The 23051-nt window shown below is 38.7% G+C and overlaps 1 pseudogene; it reads right to left on the reverse strand.

Moving 5' to 3' along the window:
• Positions 1 to 22157: 22157 nt before the first annotated feature.
• LOC122752654 lies at positions 22158 to 22632 on the reverse strand (annotated as a pseudogene).
• Between the last annotated feature and the right edge of the window lie 419 nt (positions 22633 to 23051).

The raw sequence follows: 23051 nt of genomic DNA on the forward strand, positions 1-23051 counted from the left end.
ATACTTTGATAAAGAGGGAATCATTGAAAATGATCCATTAGGTTTTGTTTTTTTTAATTTTGGCTGACACCTCACACTGCTCATTCATAGTGAGTGACCTGGCAGGGCACTAAAACCCCAATATTTTAATTTTAAAAACAAAGTTCTGTCTTAACAACTTTTCCATCTTTTAAATGGGAAGTCAATTTCTCATACTCCCAAATGGGTAGAATTTACATTTACCCCTACTGAAATTTCACCTTGCTCAATTCAGTTCTCCATTCTGGCCTTTCATGATGTTGCAGTGTTTTGATGAGGTCACCCATGATGTTAGCTATCCCTTCCAGGTTTGAAGCATCAGCAAATCCTATAGGCACACATGCAATTTAGGCCATTTTCCATGTCACTGGTAAAAATATGAAGGACATACAGGGACAATTAAAGTTGATGTTGAGCCATTAAATGTTATTCTTTGGGTAGTTTCAAATCCATCTAATTGTATTATATTTCCCTTGTACAGGGTTGTTTTTAACATGCTATTTTCTATAGAGACAATTAGTTCTTCTTTTCTACAAGGACAGCATGAGGTATTTTATCTCATTACTATGCTTTGGCAGCTAGATGGCGCACTGGGCCTGAAGTCAGGAACACTTGAGTTCAAATGTAGCCTCAGACACTTAACTAGCTGTGCACCCTGGGGTAGTCATTTAACCTCTGTCGCCCTCCCCCCATCTGTAAAATGGGATTAATCATAGCACCTACCTCCCAGAGTTTTTGTAAGGAAATAAATGAATTCATATGTATAAATCACTTTGAAAACCTTAAAGGCATTAAACGCTAGCTATTATCATTATTATTGTTGTTATTAATCAAGTGTTTTCTAATATGTCAAGTAACCAATTGAGCTACTGCTCAGTCTGGTTTGACCTGTTATTAATTAAGCCATGTTGGTTCTTTGTGGTGACTTTCTTATTCTCCATGATCTTTTAAATTTCCCTGACTGGCTCATCAATTACCTTGGGCATTTCTCTTAAGTACCAGAGAATGTGACTCCTTTGGGACAGGTTTTTAGGTAGTCCTATACTAAACTTAGCTTAGGCATCAATTTCCTGCTAGCCATTTTTCTTTCATTTCCAGATCATTATACTTGGCATAGGGAACAAAAGCAACATAATAAAAAGCTCTGCCTTCTGTGGTTCAGGAAGCATTGTCCTATCCACCCCAAAGAGTGGGACCTGTCTGACCTTATCTTTCCTTCCCAAATTCAGCTCATTCTGAGCTCTAGAATTCCTAACACTATTTTATAGTAACCTTTGTTTCTATCATCTGTATGTATCTTTGCAAAATCTAACTTCATTGGTGAGTTGGTTGTATATTCATATCAATCTCTTTGGACAAGTCATATTTTTGAAGTGCTTATCTTTAGAATTTCATCCTTAGGAGTTTCATATTTTTCCTTGGCTGACTTACTTTCCCAACAGGTGGTCCCTGTCCTACCCATCCAGAACCAATACAGGGCCCAGCAGAGCAAGTTACATGAGGTACCCTCCCACAATCTTCCTACTAATCCCATTCCTTTTTCCCCCTTATTTTTAGTTCAACTCCCATTCCTTCCCCATTCTCACTTCCCTGGGAGGGACAGAATTCCTAGTCCACTCAGACCCTCAGACTCACTTCTGTCTTCCTATGGGAGTAGGCCAGGTCCTACTATCACTTGCCCTGCTGTTTCTCCTTACTTTTCCCCTGTAGAGTGGACATGGTTGCTCACACCAATTGGGTGAGTCACCAGCTACGATCCTGGTAAGATGGAAGGCCAATAGACATTACCATTTTACTGCTATTATATCATAAGATCTTTCCAGTATTTACTATTTTCCCTTTCTATATACCCTTCAAAGCCCGGGCAGTTCCATTTGAAAACATTTTTAATCCATGGAACAAAATAAACATCGCCATAACACAGTACCATAAAAAAGATGTTTGCACATGAAACCGCAAATCTAACAAGTATAACTTGCTATTCCCTCCAAATATACAACAAAGTTATCATGTAAATTTATTTCTTTTACTTTTTTTTATCTTTCCCTCCTCTCCTTTCTGCAGCCCAAGGACCCTCTGGTCTTCTTATCTGATTTGCCCACAGCATCCTTAGGATTTCAGTCAGTCAATAACATTTAACGAGTCTGTCTCTCCCTGTATTCAAGGTTGCTGTTTGTCCTTTGTTCTTGAAGAGGACCATGACATAGGGAGGTGGCATCATGATTTGCACTGAGTTGGATTTAAGTGAGGGAGGGCTGTACAAAGTCACCAGCCTCACTTTCTCCTGCAGAGCCATCTGGGGCAAGGTATATATCAGAAGGACTAGAGAGGGCCCCAGATTTTTTTTTGTTGTTTTGGTTTTTTTTAGTGAGGCAATTGGGGTTAAGTGACTTGCCCAGGGTCACACAGCTAGTAAGTGTTAAGTGTCTGAGGCCGGATTTGCGGGCCCCAGATTTTTGAGGCAATCAGGGTTATATGACTTGCCTAGGGCTGCACAGCTAGCAAGTGTCTGAGGCTGGATTTGAACTCATGTTCTTCTGACTCCAGGGCAAGTGCTCTTATTCATTGTACCACCTAGTTGTCCCTTTCTCACTTCAGAACATACTAGCTGTGTGACTCTGGGCAAGTCACTTGACCCCCATTGCCTTAAAACATCCAGGGCCATCTCCAGTCATCCTGATATTTATCTTGACACTGGACCCAGGTGACTCTGGAGGATAGAGTGAGGTTGGTTACCTTGTACAGCCCTCCCTCACTTAAATCCAATTCAGTGCAAGTCATGACATCACTCCTATTTCATGGTCCTCTGAGATCAAGGGACAAACAACAACATTTATTAAGCTCTTGATGTGTACTGTACTAAGTAAGAAAGAAGACTCCTACTTTCAAGGAGTTCATTGTCTGATGGGAGAGACACCATGCAAACATCCATATACAAACAAGCTATATACAAGATAAATTGGAAATAATCAGAGAGAAGGCAGTGGAATTAAGGATGATGGGGGGGGGCAGCTAGGTGGTGCAGTGGATAGAGCACCAGCCCTGGAGTCAGGAGGACCCGAGTTCAAATCTGGCCTCAGACACTTGACACTTACTGACTGTGTGACCCTCACCAAAAAAAACAAACAAAAAAAGGATGATTGGCACAAATTTCTTATAAAAGGTGGGATTTTACATGGAACTTGAAGGAAGCCAGGGGAGGCAAATGAAGAGGGAGAGAATTTTAAGCATGTGGGGAAGTCAATGAAAATGCCTGAAGTAGTGATTGTTCAAGGAACAGCAAGGAACTCGGTGTCATAAAATTTCAGATACTTGGACAAATTGGTGGGGAAAGTGTAAGGTAAAGAAGAGTGGAAAGAAGGGTAGGAGGGAGTCAGGTTATGAAGTGCTTTGAATAACAATTCTATATTTGATCCTGTAGGTTATAAGGAGGCACTGAAGTTTATGGAGTAGGGGGTGACAAGGTCACACACATAAAGGCTGAGAACGAGAATGAAGTGTTGGGGATGACACCTAGGTTGTAAGCCCAGGTGACTGGCAGGATGGTGGTATCCTCTGCAGTAAAATGTTGAGTTTGCCAGAGAGTAGCCTACAAAACCTCCTAGTGATGCCCAAGTCAGATTAAAATATAATTGATAAATGTTGAACAAAATAAATAAAGATACAATAAAACAGATAATGTTTATGTATGGTTTTCTAAGTAAATGTGTAGGTAGCTTCAGGGATTGGTATCTCTTTGAGTGTGACACTATTGCTCTATAATCACAGGGAAATTTGAAAAAGAGAGGCTTTGGAAAGAAAGGTAATGGATTTAGTTTTTGATATGCTGAGTTAAAGATGTCTAAAGAATATCCAGTTCCAGATGTCTAATATACAGTTAGAGATATTAGATTGGAAGTCAACTCAGCAGAAAGGTTAAAGGCTGCAAAACTAGACCTGTATAGAGATGATAATTTAATCTATGGGAGCTGGTGAGATCAAATGAACATAATATGGGGTCAGAGAACAGAAGAAGGCTTGGAGCAAAATCCTGTGGTACAGCTGTGGCTATCAAGGTGACACGGGTGGAAATATATTGAGGGATATTGAGGAGTGGTAAAATTGGTAGAAGGAGAACCAGAAGAAAGTAGTGTCCTGAAAACCCAGAGAGAAGAGAGCATTGAGGAGAAGATGGTATCCAACAATATCAAAGGCTGCAGAGGTCAATAAAGATGACGATTGAGAAGAGGCCTTTAGATTTGGCATTTAAGAGGTTGATTTCCAGGGGGCAGCTAGGTGGCTCAGTGGATAAAGCACTGGCCATGGATTCAGGAGGACCTGAATTCAAATTTGACCTCAGATACTTGACTTGAGGAGCTGTGTGACCCAGGGGAAGTCACTTAACCCTCATTGCCCTGCCCAAAGAGAGAGAGAGAGAGAGAGAGAGAGAGAGAGAGAGAGAGAGAGAGAGAGATTGATTTCTAGATTTTTCTATCTGCTGTATAGATGAACCCTCATATATTTTCTCCAATTAAAATGTAAATTCCTCAAGATCAGGGAGTGACACTTCTTTCTATTTGTGTCCCCAGTCATTTGAACAGTGCCTAGACACAGGAGGTGCTTATTTTCCATTCATTCAGAGACTTTTTGTCATTTGTGGGATCTACTTCATCTATCCTTTCTTTGAACCTTGTGAAGTCTGCTTGTCCCATATCCAGGGTGAATGTCACATTATACCTCAACTTCCTATCCTTATCTATCAAAAATTCTAGGAGGGATTGGTTACTTTCATCTGAATGTTCCCATCTTTTCCATACCAGCAACCATTACCTTCTTGTTAGTGAGAATCAGATCCAGAATGGTCCTTCCTTTTGCTGGTTCCTCTACATTTTGAAGGGTAAAAATATCATTAAAGAAAGTCAAGAAGTTATTAGCTGCTCTTCTTTGGTTAGAAAGAGCTCCAGATGATTTCTGAATTATTGGAGCCTTCTTTTCTTTGCATCACAACCTCACCCCTAGCACTGTTGTATCATGTTTCTGTATGCCAGGCTTGTGCTCTGTTTCCTACACCATTGATTTATGACAAAATAAATTTTATTTCTCTCTTCATTGATCTTCACAAAAGTACTCTGACTATCATTTAACCTTCTGGTCCCTTTAATTCCTTACACAGATATAAATTCTTTTTTGTTTTTCCGGGGCAATGGGGGTTAAGTGATTTGCCCAGGGTCACACAGCTAGTAAGTGTCAAGTGTCTGAGGCTGGATTTGAACTCAGGTACTCCAGACTCCAGGGCCAGTGCTTTATCCACTGTGCCACCTAGCTGCCCCCGATATACCTTCTTTTTAAAAATTAACTTATTTTTAATGAACAAAAATCTTTTTTCTCTTCTATCTCCCCATACTAGGAAAAAGAACCTTATAGAAAATATGCAACATATTTCTGTCATAAGGGTTCCATATCCAAGATAAGTAAGGACCTGATTTAAATAGGAACAAGAGCCATTTCTTTTTTTAATCATAAAAGTATTTTATTATTTTCTAGTTACATGTAGAGATAGTTTTCAACACTTGTTTTTTTTTGTTTTTTTTTTTGGTCAGGCAATTGGGGTTAAGTGACTTGCCCAGGGTCACACAGCTAGCAAGTGTCAAGTGTCTGAGGCCAGGTTTGAACTCAGGTCCTCCTGACTCCAGGGCCAGTGCTTTATCCACTGTGCCACCTAGCTGCCCCATAACATTTGTTTTTATAAGATTTCTAGTTTCAAAATTTTCTCCCTCTCCCTTCCCCTTCCACAAGACAGCAAGCAATCTGATATAGGTTATATATGTACAATCACATTAAACATATTTCTTCATTAGTCATGCTGTGAAAGAGGAATTAGAGCGAAGTGAAAAAACCTCAAAAAAGAAAAACAAAAAAAAATAGACATAGTATGGTTCAATCTGCATCTAGATGCCACAGTTCTTTGTTTTTCTGGATTTGGAGAGCATTTTCCCTCATGAGTCCTTTGGAACTATCTTGGACCATTGTATTGCTGAGAAGAGTCAAGTCTATCACAGTTGATCAACACACAATGTTGTTGATACTGTGTACAATATTTTCCAGGTTCTGCTCATCTCACTCAGCATCAGTTCATGTAAGTCCTTCCAGGTTTCTCTGAAATCCTCCTGCTCATCATTTCTTACAGCACAATAGTATTCCATTACATTCATATACCATAACTTGTTCAGCCATTCCCCAGTTGATGGGCATTCCCTTGATTTCCAATTCTTTGCCACCACAAGGAGAGCTGCTATAAATATTTTTGTATATGTGAGTCCTTTTCCCTTTTTTATTATCTCTTTGCGAAAAAGACCTAATAGTGGTATTGCTGAGTCAAAGGGTATGCACAAGAGCCATTTCTTAACTAATAAATGATTGAAGGATTTAAACAGGCACTTTTTAAAGGAAGAAATCAAAGCTATGAACAGTCACATAGTAAAAAAGACCACTAGCAATTAGAGAAATAAAAATTAAAGGAATTTTGTGGTTTTTCCTCATACCTCTCTGAATGGCAAAGATGAAAAAAGAAGAACTGATAAATGTTGTAGGGGTTGAAGAAAAACAGACACACTAGGTGCTCTGTTTGTGGAATTCTGAATTGGTCTAGTCATTCTGGAAAGCAATTTGGAAGTATGCTCCTCCAAATATTATTAAACTGTGGATAACTTTTGCTCCTTCATATACCACTATCACCTTGAAGTGATTAAAAAATGTTGTATGCACATAAATATGTTTATAACTATTCTCTTCCTGTTATCTAAAAATTGGAAATAAAAGGGTGAAAAAGGAATGAATATGCTATGCATAATGGCTGCAGCATCAGGGTTTGGACGGTGAGATTAGCCCTTCTACTAGAAGTATGAAAATTGATTTTAAACTGTTTATACCAACCTTTAAAGCAAAACTTGAGAAATCTGGAAGAGAACTAGGTATAGGAGAAAATGACCTTTGCTGTTAACTACCATGTGTTAAGATATGTAACCAGAAAGAAGTAACCAGATGAACTATGAACTCCTACAAGGAGTATTTGAAAATGTGCATTTTTTAAATTAAGAAATTGTCATCTTGAACATCGACATAACTAATGAAATAACTGTTCTCTTTGGTCATTGCTTTTTTCCTTTCTTCTGTCCTAAATAAAATAAATAAGATAGTGGTATATGAATATAATGGAATGTTATTATGCCAAAAGAAATGACGAAATGGACAGTTTCAGAGGAAACTGAGAAGAATTGTATGTCCTCATACAGAGTAAAGTAAGCAGAACTAGAATGTTTATTTGATAGCAACAATATTGTAGAGAAAAACAACTAGAACACTTTAGAACTATTATTAAAGCAGTAATAAACCACAAGTCCTGAAATCTGAAGATGAAATATGACATTTGCCTCCTGCCTGCAAAATGATGAATTTAAAATTCAGAGACACATAGATTTTGGGGCTTGGAAAATATAGGAATTTATTTTCATGGACTTTTTTTTTTGCAGGGCAATGAGGGTTAAGTGACTTGCCCAGGGTCACACAGCTAATAAGTGTCAAGTGTCTGAGGCCAGATTTGAACTCAGGTACTCCTGAATCCAGGGCTGGTGCTTTACCACTGCACCATCTAGCTGCCCCTTCATGGACTTTTAATATTTATGATGAAGATTTTATTGTTGTTGTTCAGTTGTTTTTGGTGGGGGACAATTGTGAGAGAGGCAGATTATAAATGTATGTAAAAGTAAATAACATTTTAAAAAATATGAATATTCTAGCAAAACAAATAGCCATGTGACATTGTCATAATAGCCACATCCAAAAAATGTCTTGCTCTACATCCTGGAGCCTATCTGTAGCATGCTTCATAAGTTCTTTTCTTTTTTTTTTTTTGCGGGGCAATGGGGGTTAAGTGACTTGCCCAGGGTCACACAGCTAGTAAGTGTCAAGTGACTGAGGCTGGATTTGAACTCAGGTATTCCTGAATCCAGGGCTGGTGCTTTATCCACTGTGCCACCAAGCTGCCCCTCTTCATAAGTTCTTTGGAATCATGATTGGTTATTAAATAGATCAGAGTTCCTTAAAAGACTTCTTTCAAAGTTGGTTGCCCTCCTAAACTCCATAGCCTCATTTGCTCCTTTCATTGCAACATGCAGGGTGTTGTACAGTTTGAAGGCAACACCTCTGAAACATTCAGCATAAACAGCGGAGTCAAGCATGGATGTATGTGTGCTTGCTCCTGCGCTGTTTGGAATTTTCTTCTCCATGCTGTTGCATTATGCTTTTGGTTTGTCAACTGATGGCATCTATTTGCATTCCTGGTTGGACAGAGGCCTGTTCAACGTTTCATGTCTGGGATCCAAAACCAGAGTGAGAGGTAGCACCCTTAGAGACCTGCTTTTCGCCGATGATGCCGCACTTGCCTGTCACTCAGAGCATGAACTGCAGACCTTAGTGGATCGCTTCTCCCAAGCTTGCACGGACTTTGGTCTAACCATAAATCTTAAAAAGACAAAAGTCATGTGTCAGAGTGCTATGTTGCCTCCATTGATACACATCGGTAGTTACCAGTTGGATGTCATAAGCCAATTCTCGTATCTTGGCTCTATTGTCAGTGACAATTTGTCACTTGATTCTGAGATGAATCAGAGGATTGGGAAAGCTACTTCAACCATGGCCAAGCTTGCCAAGCACCTCTGGGCAAACAGTAAACTGACAAGACGAACCAAATTTGCTGTCTATAGAGCATGCGTCCTGAGTACTTTACTGTATGGCAGCGAAACATGGACTACGTATACTAGACAAGAGAAGAAGTTTAACAGCTTCCATATGCGCTGCCTTCGGCGCATCCTTGGCATATCTTGGTCAGATAGAATCACCAACACAGAAGTGCTCCAACAAGCGCAACTTCCAAGCATCTACACAGTATTGAAACAAAGACGGCTGCGCTGGCTCAGTCATGTGCACTGCATACAAGACGGGCGCATTCCTAAAGACCTACTCTATGGCGAGTTAGCCTCAGGCCAAAGACCTGCTGGATGCCCTCAGCTTTGCTACAGAGATATATGCAAGCAAGACTTGAGGGCTCTGGGAATAGACATCGGCAGCTGGGAGGAGATAGCCAAGGACCCCGCCCGATGGAGTTCAGTACTCAGGAGCAGCTTGCATGCAGCTGAGATGGGCCTCCAAGCTCTGGAGGAAGAAAAATGAATGAGTCGCAGGAACCGATGGGCAACAGAGAGCACAGTTTTCCGATGTCCTTGTGGCAAGAGCTGCAGCTCCCGTATCAGACTACACAGCCACACTGTGACCTGTGGCTCTTCAAGGCGCTGATCCATGGTTGTCCGCAAGTGGTGGAAGACTACTACAATGTTGTTACTGAACCTGCTTGATTTTTTGTTTGTGGGACAATGAGGGTTGAGTGACTTGCCCAGGGTCACAGAGCTAGTGGGTGTCAAGTGTCTGAGGTCAAGGGGGAGTTAGATGGCGCAGTGGATAAAGCACCAGCCATGGATTCAGGAGGACCTGAATTCAAATCCGGCCTCAGACACTTGACACTTACTAGCTGTGTGACCCTGGGCAAGTCACTTAACCCTCATTGCCCTGAAAAAAAAAAAGTAAAATAAAAAAGTGTCTGAGGCTGGATTTGAACTCAGGTCCTCCTGAATCCAGGGTTGGTGCTTTATCTACTGCACCAATGCTCAATTCTTCATCCAGAAGATGTTTATCTACTCAAGAGCCACTGTGGCTTCAGAAAGTGCTGAGAAATAATTATATGGTGTTTGCTGCCTGACAACTGCAGGAAAAATGCTAGGAGTAGATCAGAGGTCTAAAAACAATGTTTATTAATCTGACCAAAGCCTATGATACTGTCTGTCACTAGGACTTGTATAAAATCATGGTAAAATTTGGTTATTGGAGAAGTTCATCAGTATTGTATATCAATTTCACGACAACATTCTTGCATGGGTTCTGGATAATGGATGATAGCTGTGAGCTTTCTCAGTGACTGTGAAGTGAATCAGGATGTGTTCTTGCTCCTATCCTTTTCAGCATGATATGTTCAGTGATGTTGTTGGACACCTTTAATGAAGACAAAAATGGCATCAAGATCAGCTACTGCATTGATAGCAAGTTATTTAACTTGAAAAGGCTACAAGCCAAGACTAAAGTGGAGGGATAGTTGGTGCATGACTTTTTGATTGCAGATGATTGTACACTCAAAGGAGTCTCTGAGGCTGAGATACAATAGACTGGATCAATTCTCTGCCACTTGTGCTAATTTTGGTCTGATAATCCACATCAAGAAAACAGAGATTCTCTAACAGTCAGCACTGAGCCATCCATATGTGATTATATTAGATGAAGTTCTGAATGTTGTAAATAAGTTCACTTACCTTGACAATATACTTTCCAGTGATGTACACATAGATGATAATGTTGACTTGCACATTACCAGAGCTAGCTCAGTGTTTGGGAGGCTCTGAAGAAAAGTGGGGGAGAGAAAAGGTATTAGGCTGCCTACCAAATTGAAAGTCTACAGAACCATTGTGCTGACTTCATTGTTATATACCCGTGAAACCTAGACAAGTCTACCAGCGTCTCACTAGGAAATGGAATTTCTTTCATATGAATTGTCTTAGGAAGATTCTGAAGATAATTCTGCTAAGATAATATATCATACTCTGAGGTCCTTTCTCAAGCTGAATTGTCAAGTATTCAAACCCTACTGCAGAGAGCACAACTACAATGAGATTAGCCATGTTTTTCAAATGCCAAATATACATACAACTAAAAGACTGTTTCATGGAGAACTCACACAAGACAGGTGCTAGAACGGAGGTCAGAAGAAGCAACACAAGGACACTCTCAAGGTCTCTCTGAAGAACTTTGGAATCCATTGTGAGACATGGCAGATACTGGCACAAGACTGTCCATCACAGCATACCTATATCAAAGAAGGTGTTGTGCTCTATGAACAAAGTAGAATTACAGCAACTCAAAAGAAATATGAGATGGACCAATTTAGATATTTCCACTCCATATGTTCATATGGACTATTGGTGCCTGACTTGTGGTAGAGCCTTTTAAGCTGGTTTGATCACAGTCAGATACACTGTACTATGACCCCAACAAAATGTCATTTTGGTCTTCTTTGAGCGTGAAAGACAACAACCAACCAACTGTACCCTTTTGATATACAATGCTATCAGGCAAGTAGAAGGCACTAAATAAATGCTTATTGACTTAATGATACTACCCTTTCCTTTACCTATCCTGTTCCAGCTAAAAATAGTGTATACTCCACCAGAATCATATTCTAATGATAGCCCACCAAATCTCAGTGATACCTACAAAGTAAAGTTTTCCCACCTCCATTTGCTCCCCCATGCTTATAACAGAATAAAAGATCTTTCAGCCTTCCTCCCAAATCTGTCATTATCTTGCATTTTGAGCCTTATTTCACAGTATTGCCCTTCAGGTACTCTACATTCCATCCAAACAGGAGTTCTAGATATTCCCTGTCTTGGCATTTCATTTCTCATCTCTGTTGTTTCAGATAAACTGTCTGGTCATTCCTGCCATGCATATGCGTCTTTTCTCTATCTTTTAGGATGTGTTTTTCTTTAAGACCCATATTGTCCATTCAGCCTTCTCTGATTCCATAACTATTAACTCTCTCTTCCTTTTCAAATTATTTTGTGGTTATTTACCTGTATACATATTATATCATCTAATAGTATGTAAGTAATGATGGTAAAGGGGATACTATGTGGTGAGGGAATTTCTAATCCTAAATTCTGTTAGAAGTTAGGGTTGGCATTGGGTTCAGGACTAGGGTCAACACAGTGCCAATGTTGGTGGTATCCCTAGTATATACTGGGATAGGAGCTCCTACCATCCTGGGTCTTGGGACATCTAGTGATAGAGGACTAAGTAGGTATCTAAGAATGCCTGCTGTGAAACCTTCTCTCTGCTTGCCAGGGCAATATACATCCACATGGATTGTGAAGTGAAAGAAGCAAAAGTAGATATTGATTTCACAAATGTAATGATTGCTCCCTCCCTCCTTGGTTTTTAGTTCTATGAAGGCTGATTCAATGATGATTTCATGGATGAAACAAAATTTATCATAGGATTTTTTAGGATCATAATATTTAAAGCCAAAAATAATCTCAGAGCTCATATAATCCAACCCAATTAAAGTTTTTATATTAAAGGAAATTAATTTGATAGGATGTTATAAAAGTCAGATTTGTTGGTTCTTCTCATTTTTTTTCTTTTTCTTTTTTTTTTTAGTGAGGCAATTGGGGTTAAGTGACTTGCCCAGCATCACACAGCTAGTAAGTGTTAAGTGTCTGAGGCCAGATTTGAACTCAGGTACTCCTGACTCCAGGGCCGGTGGTCTATCCACTGCGCCACCTAGCTGCCCCTGGTTCTTCTCATTTTTTTTTTTAATGTATAAGGTATTTTATTTTTTCCGTTACATGTAAAGATAGTTCTCAACTTTTGTTTATACAAGCTTTACAATTTCAGATTTTTCTCCCTCCCTCCCCTCCCTCCCCCCTCCCCTAGACAGCAGGTAATCTGTTATAGGTTATGTCTATATATCTCTATACATATACATATAGATGTAGATATATACACACACATATATATATATACACATAATAACATTAATCCTATTTCTGCATTAATCCTGTTACAAGAGAAAAAATCAGAGCAGTGATGCAAAACCTCAAAATAGAAAAAAAAAACAACAGCACCCAAAACAAAAGAAATAATATGGTTCAATCAGCATCTATACTCCACAGTTCTTTTTTTCTTTTTTTTTCTTGGATTTGGAGATCCTCTTCTCTCATGAGTTCCCTGGAACTCTTCTGTACCATTGCATTGGTGAGAAGAATATAGTCCATCACAGTAGGTCAACACTCAATGTTGATGATACTGGGTACAATGTTCTTCTGGTTCTGCTCATCTCACTCATCATCAGCTCATGTAAGACCCTCCAGGTTTCTCTGAACTCTTCCTGCTCATCATTTCTTACAGCACAATAGTATTCCATTGTATTCATATACCACAACTTGTCCAGCCATTCCCCAATTGATGGGCACCCCCTCAACTTCTAATTCCTTGCTACCACGTAAAGAGCAGCTATAAATATTTTTGTACATGTGGGTCCCTTTCCCCCTTCCATGATTTCTTTGGGCAAAAGACCTAAAAGTGGAATTGCTGGGTCAAAGGGTATGCACAGCTTTATTGCCCTTTGGGAATAATTCCAAATTGCTCTCCAGAATGGTTGGATCAGCTCACAGCTCCACCAACAATGCATTAGTGTTCCAATTTTCCCACAGCCTCTCCAACATTTATTATCTTCCTTTTTTGTCGTTTTAGCCAATCTGATAGGTGTCAGGTGGTACCTCAGAGTTGTTTGAATTTGCATCTCTCTAATCATTAGAGATTTAGAGCATTTTTTCATATGGGAATAAATAGCTTTGGTTTCTTCATCAGAAAACTTCCTGTTCATATCCTTTGACCATTTCTCAATTGGGGAATGACTTGGATTCTTATAAATTTGATTTAATTCCCTATATATTTTAGAGATGAGGCCTTTATCAGAAGCACTGGCCTCAAAAATTGTTTCCCAGTTTTCTGCCTCCCTTCCAATTTTGGATGCATTGCTTCTGTTTGTACAAAAATTTTTTAATTTAATATAATCAAAATCATCCATTTTGCATTTTATAATATACTCTATCTCTTGTTTGGTCAAAAACTGTTCTCCTTTCCAAAGATCTGATAGGTACACTATTCCTTTCTCTCCTAATTTACCTATGGTATCACCTCTTATGTCTAAATCATGTATCCATTTTGACCTTATTTTAGTATAAGGTGTAAGATGTTGGTCTATGCCTAATTTCTGCCATACTATCTTCCAGTTTTCCCAGCAGTTTTTGTCAAATACTGAGTTCCTGTCCCAGAAGTTGGAGTCTTTGGGTTTATCAAACACTACATTACTAGTGTCATTTACTACTGCATTTCCTGAGCCTAGCCTATTCCATTGATCTACCACTCTATTTTTTAGCCAGTACCAGATAGTTTTGATGACTGCCGCTTTATAGTAAAGCTCCAGGTTGGTTCTTCTCATTTTTAACAGGGATGATCCTTTAGTGGTGATATGGGAAAAAAGATTTCATTTGGAGGTTACATAAAAAATAGTAATAGAATAAAATGTGTGCATCAGTGCTGCTTTGTCAGTGTCACCAGCAACGTAGAAAAAAATTAAGCTACAATATTATCTTTTTACATATTAAGAAACTGAGGTTCAAAGAGGGGAACAACTTGCTCAAGGCTTCAAGGCAGTAAGTGATATAGGCAGAATTTGAACATGTGTCCTGTGACTCCAAATATAGTGCCCCCTTTTTAAACTACACCTCACATGTAACTTTATTCAGTTATTCTGTGATCAATATTAAGCGAGGCTTAAATGCAGAGGCATGTTTGCTGCTGTCCTATGCAATCCAAATGGAAAAGGAATCATTTATATAAAGTGTATATGGATGTATGTGACATATCTATATCTATATCATCTATCTTTATCTCTATCTCCATATCTATATATATTACAGATGTTCCTGTTTAAGCATGACAATGTCCTAACTTATTTAAGGGCTGAAACACTATAGAACTTCCTCTGTGAGATCCATGGCTTCTCAAAAAAGATTAGCTTAACAGTTTACTTATGAAAAATCAAGTGGACGAAGGATTTTAAGAATGTATACCATCCCATGTCATCCAGATTCTGATATTCAAATGGATTAGCAGTAAATTGAGTCAGTTTATCATTACCTGTATCTTGGCTAGGCACTAAAGATGGACCATGGATTACACCTAAAAGTAATTCAAAAGAGGAGAGCTAGCACATGCAATTGGGAAAGTGTGCATAATTTTCAGTGACCTCAGCCAATTTAAATAAACAATATTCTTCTAGGGATTCTGTATAGTTCCAGATCTTGGAACTCCATAATCTGAAAAGAAATACAATTGCAGGTGATCCAAGGAGAAGGAACATCTTGGCTATAAGAGGCAGCATAGTAGTAATGATGATTTGCTAAGACTTAATCAAGGATTAATTAAAATAAGGACTAGACAAAGACATGTATGACAGGGAAAGGAAGGAGGTACACTGTGCAACTTAAATGTTTCATTTGTATCCATGAAATATTAAAAGGTTAAGAGGAAGACTTCCAGCATATAGAATAAACCCTTCATAGAGCATTATGGAAGGAGAGAGACAAGAATTTCATAGAATATGAGTGGATCAGTGGAGGTCCCCATGAATAAGATCTAAGATCCATTGAAGTATTGGAAAAGTAACATAGCCAGAAGTACACATTCTCATAGAAATGGAAGAGACCTGTGCTTTTGAATGTGTTGAGTAAAGGAGTGGACATATTCAGGTAGCACTGACTCTAGAAGGCTCTCTGAAGAAAGTAAATTTTGGAGTAGGTACTTAATATAGACTGGTAGAACTGGGCTCTAAAAGGTTAGGAGGTCCAGTGAGCTACCAATTGCTGAATAAAGAAGAACAAAAAGAGGCAGATTGGGGGGGGGCAGCTAGGTGGCACAGTGGTTAAAAGCACTGGCCCTGGATTCAGGAGGACCTGAGTTCAAATCCAGCCTCAGACACTTGACACTTACTAGCTGTGTGACCCTGGGAAAGTCACTTAACCCTCATTGCAACAACTAAACAAAAAAAAAAGAGACAGGGATATTATTAGTCATTTTGTCAATAAACACTTATAACACATTGAATGTGTGTATCAGATACTGTGCCAAGTGCAGAGGATACAGGGAAAGGAAAAGAGTTTCTGTTCTCAAGGAGCCCACAGTTTAATGGGTAAGAAACGTGGATAAATCAGAAGTGATCAAGAGAGTGAAAGCACTAGAATTAAGAATGACTGGGAGACACTTCCTGTAGAGAGTAGACTTTTAGCTGGGCCTTCAAGGAAGTCAGGGAATCCAGGAGGCAGAGATAAAGAGAGCATTCCAGTTAGGGGGGACAGTCAGAGAAAATGCTCAGAGTCAGGAGATGGAGTGCCTTGTTTGTTCAATCCTAATTCTTAGGCAGTTATTTTTATCAGACAGTTTTTTAATCTTTTCCATTTGGCTTTTCAAACTGTTGACTTTTTTCTCATGACTCTCCTGCATCGCTCTCATTTCCCTTTCCATTCTTTCCTCCTTTTCTCTACATCTTCTTTCTATTTCTCCTACTTTCTTTTCAAAGTCCCTTTTGAGAGCTTCCATGGCCTGAGACCAGTTCATATTTTTCTTGGAAGCTTTGGATGTTGGAGCTTTGACCCTGTTATTATCTTCTTCTTCTTCTGAGGTTGTATTGTGGTCTGCCTTATCCCCAAAGAAGTTTTTGATGGTCTTCTGCTTTCTCTGCCTACTCATCCTGGCTTACTATTTCTTGGCTTTTAACTCCTTATTAAAGTGTGGCGCTGCTTCCAGGACACACTGTTCAAGCTACAGCATGGCCCAGGGGATGGTTAGACTTCTTCTCAGCCTGCCTGGCCTTGCTTTCATTTGATTTTAAACTCTCCACTGGGGGGTAGTGGGGGGAGAGGTTGGGGGGTTGGGGTGGTGGCGCTGCTTCTCTCAGCCCAGAATTTTGTTGCTGTTTTTGGGGTGGTTGTATCAGGAGCCCTGTGCGTTTAATGTCTTTCCTCCGCCATCTTGGCTCTGCCTCCTGGAATGCCTTGTTTGAAGAATTGCAAAGAAGATGGTGTCACTGGATCTCAGATATTTGGGGTTGGAGTGTGAGATATGAGACTGGAAAGGTAGGGGGAACAGGTAATAAAGGGCCTTGAATTCCAGACAATTTTGTATTTAAACATGGAGATGACTGGGAGAGCTTTAGAAGATTACTTTGGCAGCTGACTGGAAGATGGACTGGAGTGGGGAGAGACTTGGGGCAGGGAGATCGGCCAACAGGCTGTTGCAATAGTCCAGGACAGAAATTATAAGAGCCTGCACCAGTGTGGTGGCAATGTCAGAGGAGAGAAGGAAGTATATGCCCCCATTGGAGATGCGATACTGGAAGTCAGCAGAAAGGTTAGGGCTGGATAAGTACATTTGAGAATAATTGCAATAAAGATGATAATTGAATACACGGGGGCTGATGAGCTCACCAAGTGAAATAATTTAGAGGTAGAAAAGAAAAGGGCCCAGGAAAGAGCATTATGGGACATCTAGTTTTATCATCCTGTCCAGGATGGAAATCAAGAAAGGAGACTGAGAAGGAACAGTTAGGTAGGAGTAGAAAGAGGAGAGAGTTGTATCCCCAAAACCTAGAGGAAAGAGAGTATTAAGAACATTATTTCCCAAAATTTATATATTATATATATATTATATTATCATCATTATACATAATATATTATAATATGTTTATATATATGTATAAAGTTTGGGCAATAGTCACACACATATGTATATATATACATGCATATATATTATTTTCTCAATAGAATGCATGGTGTTTGAGGACAGGCTCTATTCATTTTTATCTCTGTATCCTGAGCACCTAGCACAGTTGTAGGCACATAATATATGATTGTTGATTGATTGATTAAAAACAATAACAACACATAAACACTAACCTGGCAGAGGAAGAGGAGACCACTCTAAGTGGAAAAAATAAATTCATTAATCAGCAAGTGTTAATTAAACTCCTGCTATATGCTAGGCACTATATTTAGCTCTGGGGATACAAAGACAAAATTAAAATAGTCCTTGACTGAGGGACAGCTAGGTGACACAGTGGATAAAGCACCCGCCCTGGATTCAGGAGGACCTGAGTTCAAATCCAGTGTCAGACACTTGACACTTGCCAGCTGTGTGACCCTGGGCAAGTCACTTAACCCTCATTGCCCCACAAAAAAATAGTCCTTGACCTCAAGTAGCTTACATTCTACCTGGGAATGGCATATAATAAGGCACGAAGGTAAGAACAAGCTAATCAAGTGTTTGGATGACAAGTCTATTAGCTTGGTTGGAGTCAAGGAAGAGAGTAAAACTGAAGAGTTAGACAAAAAAACATGAGACACTTCTTTTAAAAAATCCCCAAATTTGCCTACAATGGTTTAAGAAAATAACAATTCAAAGAAATCTGCACATATTTCCACTCTTTTTCTTATCAGACTAAAAATGCATTTCAGAGGGCATTTCTTGGAGTTACCAAGGGAATAAAGTTATTGTTCATACCGAGGGTGGCAGCTCCATTTACCCAGGGAGAATCTATTTAGGAACCTGCAATCTTGGGTTCTTTCCAAGGCATTGTAGAATTACTCTATGGTGTCTGATTTACTTTAAAGCTTCTTGTTATTGCCACTCAGAAACAAAATTTATCCTGCACACATCCTGTTTAAAACAGAATTTTCTCCACTGTTTGGCAGAGATAAAAAATACTAAAGTATGCATTTCACCATTATTGGTTGCTTCTTAGTATGGGCTGAAAAGGTGAACTTGTATTTGGTGCTTCCTCAAATTAGACCCATTATTGGATGTGGGGTACAAATCAAACTTTTATGTGATTATTACTTAATCATATATGTCTATTTTGTAAATAATATGATAGGGATTTTTTTGGGGGGTGGGGCAATGGGGCTTAAGTGACTTGTCCAGGGTCACACAGCTAGTATGTGTCAATTGTCTGAGGCTGGATTTGAACTCAGGTACTCCTGAATCCAGGGCCGGTGCTTTATCCACTGTGCCACCTAGCTGCCCCATGACAGGGATTTTTTAACCATGGAAATTGAAGAAAAACAATGTGTCAGAATTCAGGTAATACTTTGAAATATCATATATACATATTTTTGATGATATCAAAAAAATTGATAGGCCTGGTATATGCAGAGAATAGAGGATAACAAATGGAATGTGTGTCATATTGGAATCCATGAAGGCTTCAGAGAAGGCCTTCAATGTGTTTGATGGATTATCTTTGGAGGAATGCTGGAAGGACATGGACATGTATTACACAGGATGTGAAGAGATGAGGGAATTTTTACTCTGCATTGGTGGAAGAAGCCTAACCAATGAGATGTTGAAAATTCCTATTATTAAGCCACACATTTTAACATGGGAGCCAGTCAAACAAAATGGGAGAATATACATATACTTATTGCCACAATGTTAATGTAGGTAACTATGAATTTTTTAAACTTTTGTTATTAGATGAAGTTTTTCTGAATTTTTAGTAGCCTTCAAATGGCTCTCTAATTAGCTTATTTTTGTTGGGTTTTTTTGTTTGTTTGTTTTTGTGAGGCAATTGGGGTTAAGTGGCTTGCCCAGGGTCATACAGCTAGTAAGTGTCAAGTGTCTGAGGCCAGATTTGAACTCAGGTCCTCCTGACTCCAGGGCTGGTGCTCTATCCACTGTGCCACCTAGCTGCCCCTCTAATTAGCTTATTAAAGAAGTATTTAAATATCATAGTGGATAGAGTGCTGGGCTTGAAGTCCAGAAGACATGCTTTCAGATTCCACCAGTGAGGCTAATTAGCTATGTGACAATAGGAAACTCACAATCTCTCTCGGCTGCAGTTACCTCATCCATAAAATGAGGTTGAGTACTTTTATTTTCTACCTCATAGAGTTATTGTCAGGCTAAAGTGAGATTATATATATTAAACACTTTGCAAACTTTAGAATCCTATAGAAATGCCACTTATTGTCTTCCCATGAATCAGGCATTAGATAATAATTGACATTCATGTAGTGCTTTGAGACTTTCAAAACAACATACATATATTAAATCTAATAATTTGTTCTGCACTACAACTTTTTGGAGTAGGTAGCATAGATCTTATAACCATTTAACAGTTTAGGAAAATGAGCCTAAAGGAGGTCACATCATTTTTCCAAGGTCACACAACTAGTAAGTGTCAGAGGGAGGATTCCAATGTAGGTTTCTCTTAACTACAAAGACTCTTTCCACTATACTTGAGTGCCTTTTCAGGTATATTTTGAAACATTTATTAAAACATGTCTAAGTTATATTCAAATACTTTTAACCATACATAGTATTTCAATACATTCAATTGAATGAATATGGATTCCAATATGCTCATTGGGTTTGGCGTGAAATGGGATGTGACAACTGATATCCATTCCTAGACTCTGGAAGAAGAAACTTTATTTAAAACATACAGGATAAAAAATTTAAAATAAAAAAAATTAAAAATATAGGATAGATACAAATTAGGGTCAGGGGCCATTTATATTTTAAGTAGATATCAGGGAAATCCAGGTACCAGATGTGGGAAAACATGGTTAAAAACATTTGGGTGAAGATTAATAGAGATTGAAACAGAAACGTTATCATCAGAATATGATCTATAGTTTAACCTTGAAAAAAAGGAGAGATAGAATAGAAGTTCTGGAAACAGATCACAAGTCTGACACAGAGGCATATTTTAGTAGTGAGAGGTGACTTCACTTTTCTGGACATCTGGTGGTACTCTCTTTCTCTACCTAGAGCAAAGCAATTAATAATTTCTCGACTTGATTGAATGATAATTTAAAAAGTTAGAGAATCAGATGAAGGGAATTTCTATTCTCAGTTTGATTATCACCATAAGGAGAAAAATGCTGTTTTCTGAGGGTAGAAATAACGGAGACTTCAGTAGGAGAAGGGGTGTGGAGAAAATGTTCACTCTAGTTTAGAGTTTGCAATAGAGGAAAGGAAAACCAGGCCTGTTCTGATATTGTGACCTGAGAGACCAAATTTCAAAGGGTTCAAAGGTAGCATGGATAAGATCCCAAGGATTAAAATTCCACAGGAGGAATCTGACTCTTCACCCAAGTGTTTTTAATCATGCTTCCTCACCTCTGGTACCTGGATTTCCTCTATATCTACCATCTATGGATAGAAAAACTCTAGGATGAAACTCTGAAGACATAAAGAAAGTTAATTCTGTTGTCAGAGAATTTAAAAGTTAACAAGTATTTGTGAAATGCTGATTATGTGCCAGACACTGTGCTAAGCACAAGGAATACAAATACAAGCAAAAAAGGGCAGACTTTCCCCTCAAACAGTTTACATTTTAATGGGGAAAGATAATGCACAAGAGGAGAGAGTAAATACTTAGAAAGAAGCACAGTGGTAGTGTAGTAGAGTCAAAAGTACAGTTAGGAAGGGAATGAAATATGCTCATTCTGGTCCCATCCCTGAGATGAAGCTTGGGGAAGGAACTTACCAGTGGAAGGAGGGTACTGGAAGGGTGGAAGAATATTACAGAATGGGGTAAGAAGATAACTGCTTCATATAATAATCAAAGCTTAATCTTTATATGGTACATTAAAAGTTTCAAACTTCTTTGAATTCATTATCTCATTTGACTTCCAAACAACCCTGTGAGCTAGACATTACTGGTATGATAATTCCCATTTTACAGATGAGAAAAACTAGGCTTGGAGAATTTAAATGACTTGCTTGTATTTGTACTACTAATGAATATCAGAGGTGGGATTTGAATTCAGTTTTTCCAGACACTGAGTCCAGCATTTTATCTTCTATGCTGACCTGTCTAATGAAATAGAAAAATTGAGAGTAGTTTAAAAAGATCAATGTGGATGTGTGGAGAACTCTCTGAGATTGAAAAATAGACATATACAGAAAATAGAAGGAAAAGGAGGTGATGGAGGATGAAAAGCAAGAACTACATATTCTCTGTCATGTCAGTAAGTCAGTAGCATTAAAACTCAGATAGGATGAGACTGACAAAGAAAGCTAAAGACAACAAAAAGCAATTTTTGAAAGTGTATCTGCAAAGTAATAGGCATGCTGTTTAGGGTGGATGGGCTATGATGACCAGTGACAGGGGGCAGAACTGCTCATCTCTCATATTGATTCTATTTATAGTGCTAAGAAGAATTAACTTTGAACTGAAAAGGAGAGGGAAAAAGTACAAAGGGACTTGATACCCAAAATAAATGGAGAAAGAATTAGAAAGTAGCTAGCTGCTCTTGATAGGTTAAGTCACTAGGACCAGATGAACTATATCCCTGGGGACAGAAAGATCTAGAATATGTGATTTCCTTTTTTTTTTAATCCAAGAATCTTTTATTATGTTTTTTAGTCATTTATGCCATGAATTCATAGGGGATTGGTTCCAACAGCTCAGGTTCTTTGCCATTGTCTCTCACAAAGTGTGCTTCTTTGGGTAGAGTAGGCTGATGTTTCAGTTGAAACCAGGTGCCTTTTTTCTCTGGCTTCCTTCTTCTTCTGGTCATTTTCTTTTATCCTCTTCATGAAGCTATCTCTGCTCTTAGAATGCTTAATATGCTCATTAATTTTCTTGGCTAGAATCTTGCCCATAACCCGTTTGTTTACAACAATGTCTACAGCATGTTGAGTAACATTACAGACCCATCCAGTCTTGCCATGGTAACATTTGTGGGGCATTCCTTGCAGAACTGTGCCCATACCCTTGATATCTACAATATCACCTTTCTTTTATATTCACATCTATATAGCCAAAGGGGCAGCACCATGTTTTCTAAAGGGCCTAGAAAACATGTATCGTGTCCCTCTCCTTTTACCTTCTCTGTTAGACATTTTGGCAACTCACTGACACATAAGAGGCAGCGGGCAAATAAACATTCATGTTTGGATATTCTAGAATATATGATTTCTGATATACTATCATTAATTTTTAACAGATTATTGATAAAAGGGAGAGGTATCGTGTTTGGAAAAGCACAAATAAAATTTAGTTTTTTTAAAAAAAAGATGATAACAGAACCCGCAAATTATAGGCCAGTGAACTTGATTTAAATTCTTTGGAAACTTTTATAATTTATTAATAGAAATGTGGTTGGTAAATCCTAGAAAATGAAGTGGTTATCAAAAACATGGCTTCCTTAAGAACAGCTTGTGCCAGCCTGGTCCCCCATTTTTATAAGGTTACTAGTCTGAGAGATCACAAGAATACTATGTGACCTTCTTAGAGGCTAGCAAAGCATTTGATAAACTAT

The sequence above is a fragment of the Dromiciops gliroides genome, chromosome 1 (genome assembly GCF_019393635.1).
Source record: "Dromiciops gliroides isolate mDroGli1 chromosome 1, mDroGli1.pri, whole genome shotgun sequence".
Taxonomy (NCBI): Eukaryota; Metazoa; Chordata; class Mammalia; order Microbiotheria; family Microbiotheriidae; genus Dromiciops; species Dromiciops gliroides.